This window comes from Coregonus clupeaformis, chromosome 1 (genome assembly GCF_020615455.1).
Source record: "Coregonus clupeaformis isolate EN_2021a chromosome 1, ASM2061545v1, whole genome shotgun sequence".
Classification (NCBI taxonomy): domain Eukaryota; kingdom Metazoa; phylum Chordata; class Actinopteri; order Salmoniformes; family Salmonidae; genus Coregonus; species Coregonus clupeaformis.
Window position 1 is genome coordinate 94,227,492 of NC_059192.1, and position 6,000 is coordinate 94,233,491.

General features: G+C 39.3%; 1 protein-coding gene across 3 annotated transcripts in view; it reads right to left on the bottom strand.

Annotated features, from left to right (window-relative positions):
- Nucleotides 1-5,653: 5,653 nt before the first annotated feature.
- Nucleotides 5,654-6,000, bottom strand: part of LOC121584835 (G protein-coupled receptor 137Ba) — an 18,335-nt gene continuing 17,988 nt past the window's right edge. For all 3 annotated transcript variants that reach the window (XM_041901003.2, XM_041900993.2, XM_041900983.2), the window contains one exon: nucleotides 5,654-6,000. This exon is cut by the window's right edge and continues 486 nt beyond it. The gene's annotated coding sequence lies outside the window, so the exon portion shown is untranslated.

The window sequence follows — 6,000 nt, forward strand, 5'->3', positions numbered from 1 at the left end:
GACCCCAGACCTCAGAACCATAAAGGGCAATGGGTTCTATAACTGATTCAAGTATTTTTAGCCAGATCCTAATTGGTATGTCAAATTTTATGTTCCTTTTGATGGCATAGAAGGCCCTTCTTGCCTTGTCTCTCAGATCGTTCACAGCTTTGTGGAAGTTACCTGTGGCGCTGATGTTTAGGCCGAGGTATGTATAGTTTTTTGTGTGCTCTAGGGCAACGGTGTCTAGATGGAATTTGTATTTGTGGTCCTGGCAACTGGACCTTTTTGGAACACCATTATTTTTGTCTTACTGAGATTTACTGTCAGGGCCCAGGTCTGACAGAATCTGTGCAGAAGATCTAGGTGCTGCTGTAGGCCCTCCTTGGTTGGTGACAGAAGTACCAGATCATCAGCAAACAGAAGACATTTGACTTCAGATTCTAGTAGGGGTGAGGCCGGGTGCTGCAGACTGTTCTAGTGCCCTCGCCAATTCGTTGATATATATGTTGAAGAGGGTGGGGCTTAAACTGCATCCCTGTCTCACCCTACGGCCCTGTGGAAAGAAATGTGTGTGTTTTTTGCCAATTTTAACCGCACACTTGTTGTTTGTGTACATGGATTTTATAATGTCGTATGTTTTTCCCCCAACCCCACTTTCCATCAATTTGTATAGCAGACCCTCATGCCAAATTGAGTCAAAAGCTTTTGAAATCAACAAAGCATGAGAAGACTTTGCCTTTGTTTTGGTTTGTTTGTTTGTCAATTAGGGTGTGCAGGGTGAATACGTGGTCTGTCGATGCGGTAATTTGGTAAAAACCAATTTGACATTTGCTCAGTACATTGTTTTCACTGAGGAAATGAACTAGTCTGCTGTTAATGATAATGCAGAGGATTTTCCCAAGGTTGCTGTTGACGCATATCCCACGGTAGTTATTGGGGTCAAATTTGTCTCCACTTTTGTGGATTGGGGTGATCAGTCCTTGGTTCCAAATATTGGGGAAGATGCCAGAGCTAAGGATGATGTTAAAGAGTTTAAGTATAGCTAATTGAAATTTGTGGTCTGTATATTTTATCATTTCATTGAGGATACCATCAACACCACAGGACTTTTTGGGTTGGAGGGTTTGTATTTTGTCCTGTAGTTCATTCAATGTAATTGGAGAATCCAGTGGGTTCTGGTAGTCTTTAATAGTTGATTCTAAGATTTGCATTTGATCATGTATATTTTTTTGCTGTTTGTTCTCTGTTATAGGGCCAAAAAGATTGGAGAAGTGGTTTACCCATACATCTCCGTTTTGGATAGATAGCTCTTCGTGTTGTTGTTTGTTTAGTGTTTTCCAATTTTCCCAGAAGTGGTTAGAGTCTATGGATTCTTCAATTACATTGAGCTGATTTCTGACATGCTGTTCCTTCTTTTTCCGTAGTGTCTCTCTCCCTCCCCCTCCCACTCTCTCTCACTCTCTATATCCCTCCCTCTCTCTCTCCCTCCCTCCCTCTCTCCCTCCCTCCCTCCCTCTCCCCCACCCCTCTTTCTCTATCCCTCCCTTTCTATCTATCCCTCCTTCCCCCTCTCTCTCTCTATTCCTCTCCCTCCCTCTCTCACTATCCCCCTCCCCCTCCCTCTCTCTCTCTATCCCCCTCCCCCTCTCTCTCTCCTATCCCTCCCCCTCTCTCTCTCCCTCCCACCTCCATCCCTCCCCCCCCCCCCCCCCCCTCCCCCTCTCTCTCTCTCTCCTCCTCTCTATTCCTCCCCTCCCCCTCCCCCTCCCCCTCTCTCTCTCCCTCCCCCCTCTTTCTCTCCCCCTCTCCCTCTCCTCCCCCCTCCCCTCCCCCTCTCTCTCTCTCCCCCTCTCCCCTAATGGCATTCATTATCACACATGGTGCCTTGTCAAGGGTCAGGCCAGGGAATGTTCTCAACTGGAGGTCACTAGAGTTCACCAGATATGGGTCTGTGTTAGTGGAAGAAAATGTGACCAATGTAAGGAGATAGTATTGTTGTTAATAGTATGTATGTGTGTTAGATTAGAAGATCAAGTGATTCTGGGCCTTACATGGTCATTCTGCCACATCTATACAGAAACATATATTGCCAGGATTACAATAATTGTTTGTACAATATCAAATTATATATTGCCAGGATTACAATAATTGTTTGTACAATATCAAATTATATATTGCCAGGATTACAATAATTGTTTGTACAATATCAAATTATATCTTGCCAGGATTACAATAACTGGTTGTACAATATCAAATTATAATAAATATTAAATGATTGAGACGTTTGATGAAGCATATGTTGAAATTTGACTAAAAGACTCCAGCCTGCAGGTGGCACCACTGAGTCAACAGGTAGTGTTGTCAGCTGTGTACAGGAAGTCCTCTAACTGGAGGCTCTTTGCTCTATTCAGTTTAGTGAAGGGGATCTTCACAGTGGAGAAATATACTGACATATTCCACATCAGGCTTGTTGTTCAGGGTTGTTGCTAGGTGGAACAATAATACTTTATTTATCCACCAGAGAGAAGACTTTTAACAGTTAACCATCTCACACATTACAATCAATGTCATTACTATTCCAATTATTCTCAATCTTAACATTTAATGTATTGTTAATGCCAATTACAGCTGTATTGTTAATGCCAATTACAGCTGTATTGTTAATGCCAATTACAACTGTATTGTTAATGCCAATTACAGCTGTATTGTTAATGCCAATTACAACTGTATTGTTAATGCCAATTACAACTGTATTGTTAATGCCAATTACAGCTGTATTGTTAATGCCAATTACAGCTGTATTGTTAATGCCAATTACAACTGTATTGTTAATGCCAATTACAACTGTATTGTTAATGCCAATTACAGCTGTATTGTTAATGCCAATTACAACTGTATTGTTAATGCCAATTACAACTGTATTGTTAATGCCAATTACAGCTGTATTGTTAATGCCAATTACAGCTGTATTGTTAATGCCAATTACAACTGTATTGTTAATGCCAATTACAGCTGTATTGTTAATGCCAATTACAACTGTATTGTTAATGCCAATTACAGCTGTATTGTTAATGCCAATTACAACTGTATTGTTAATGCCAATTACAACTGTATTGTTAATGCCAATTACAGCTGTATTGTTAATGCCAATTACAACTGTATTGTTAATGCCAATTACAACTGTATTGTTAATGCCAATTACAGCTGTATTGTTAATGCCAATTACAACTGTATTGTTAATGCCAATTACAGCTGTATTGTTAATGCCAATTACAACTGTATTGTTAATGCCAATTACAACTGTATTGTTAATGCCAATTACAGCTGTATTGTTAATGCCAATTACAACTGTATTGTTAATGCCAATTACAGCTGTATTGTTAATGCCAATTACAACTGTATTGTTAATGCCAATTACAGCTGTATTGTTAATGCCAATTACAACTGTATTGTTAATGCCAATTACAGCTGTATTGTTAATGCCAATTACAACTGTATTGTTAATGCCAATTACAACTGTATTGTTAATGCCAATTACAACTGTATTGTTAATGCCAATTACAACTGTATTGTTAATGCCAATTACAACTGTATTGTTAATGCCAATTACAACTGTATTGTTAATGCCAATTACAACTGTATTGTTAATGCCAATTACAACTGTATTGTTAATGCCAATTACAGCTGTATTGTTAATGCCAATTACAACTGTATTGTTAATGCCAATTACAACTGTATTGTTAATGCCAATTACAACTGTATTGTTAATGCCAATTACAACTGTATTGTTAATGCCAATTACAACTCTAGATTATTATGAATGTTGTATTTCTGTAAAGGACTTGATTGATTATCCGTTACACTTTATCCATATTGCTGTTGATTCATTGCTCAGACATAATGCAGAACTGTAGCCACAATATGCCAATAGTCAGTTTGTTCAAACTTTGTCAGAACTAAATCTCTTCGCAAACATGGCATCTTTCTACAGACTATGATCTTAGGGAATGAGCTGACGAGACAGATTCCTGTCTGACCACATGCATGGACTATTCAGGGGTTTTCTTTTGGAGTGGTTCTCAGAGTGCAGATTCCCAGCAGACTGTTGCTGGTCTCAAAGACAGACAACATCTTCAACCTAGAAGACACTGAGGATCTACAGTTGAAGTCGGAAGTTTACATAAACTTAAGTTGGAGTCATTAAAACTCGTTTTTCAACCACTCCACAAATTTCTTGTTAACAAACTATAGTTTTGGCAAGTCGGTTAGGACATCTACTTTGTGCATGACACAAGTACATTTTCCAACAATTGTTTACAGACAGATTATTTAACTTATAATTCAATGTATCACAATTCCAGTGGGTCAGAAGTTTACATACACTAAGTTGACTGTGCCTTTAAACAGCTTGGAAAATTCCAGAAAATTATGTCATGGCTTTAGAAGCTTCTGATAGGCTAATTGACATAATTTGAGTCAATTGGAGGTGTACCTGTGGATGTATTTCAAGGCCTACCTTCAAACTCAGTGCCTCCACAAGTCTGGTTCATCCTTGGGAGCAATTTCCAAACGCCTGAAGGCACCACGTTCATCTATACAAACAATAGTACGCAAGTATAAACACCATGGGACCATGCAGCCATCATACCGCTCAGGGAGGAGACGCGTTCTGTCTCCTAGAGATGAACGTACTTTGGTGCAAAAAGTGCAAATCAATCCCAGAACAACAGCAAAGGACCTTGTGAAGATGCTGGAGGAAACAGGTACAAAAGTATCTACAGTAAAACGAGTCCTATATCGACATAACCTGAAAGGCCGCTCAGTAAGGAAGAAGCCACTGCTTCAAAACCACCATAAAAATGCCAGACTACGGTTTGCAACTGCACATGGGGACAAAGATCTTACTTTTTACTTTTTGGAGAAATGTCCTCTGGTCTGATGAAACAAAAATAGAACTGTTTGGTCATAATGACCATCGTTATGTTTGGAGGAAAAAGGGGGTGGCTTGCAAGCCGAAGAACACCATCCCTACCGTGAAGCACGGGGGTGGCAGCATCATGCTGTGGGGGTACTTTGCTGCAGGAGGGACTGGTGCACTTCACAAAATAGATGGCATCATGAGGAAGGAAAATTATGTGGATATATTGAAGCAACATCTCAAGACATCAGTCAGGAAGTTAAAGCTTGGTCGCAAATGGGTCTTCCAAATGGACAATGACCCCAAGCATATTTCCAAAGTTGTGGCAAAATGGCTTAAGGACAACAAAGTCAAGGTATTGAAGTGGCCATCACAAAGCCCTGACCTCAATCCTATAGAAAATGTGAGGGCAGAACTGAAAAAGCGTGTGCGAGCAAGGAGACCTACAAACCTGACTCAGTTACACCAGCTCTGTCAGGAGGAATGGGCCAAAATTCACCCAACTTATTGTGGAAAGGTTGTGGAAGGCTACCCGAAACGTTTGACCCAAGTTTAACAATTTAAAGGCAATGCTATCAAATACTAATTGAGTGTATGTAAACTTCTGACCCACTGGGAATGTGATGAAAGAAATAAAAGCTGAAATAAATCATTCTCTCTACTATTATTCTGACATTTCACATTCTTAAAATAAAGTGGTGATCCTAACTGACTTAAGACAGGGAATTTTTACTAGGATTAAATGTCAGGAAATTGTGAAAAACTGAGTTTAAATGTATTTGAACATGAAGAACATGACAAAACAGAACATGACACACAGAACATGTACGGTTCATCACCTCCCTCCTCAGCAAAGATAAAAAATGCCTCTAAGAACCATTTTAGCTTCTTGTGTTAAAAACATATGAAAAGGAGACATTGAGAATATAAATGGATAGATATTACATACAAGATTAGGAAATACCGGTATATGAATGATTCTATACGACATGTTGGCTTCAATACAGTAAAGATGTTTTCTATATGAATTATTGTATACATCATGTTGGCGTCTATACAGTAAAGATGTTTTTAAAATAGTGGATTCAGGTAATACTTTC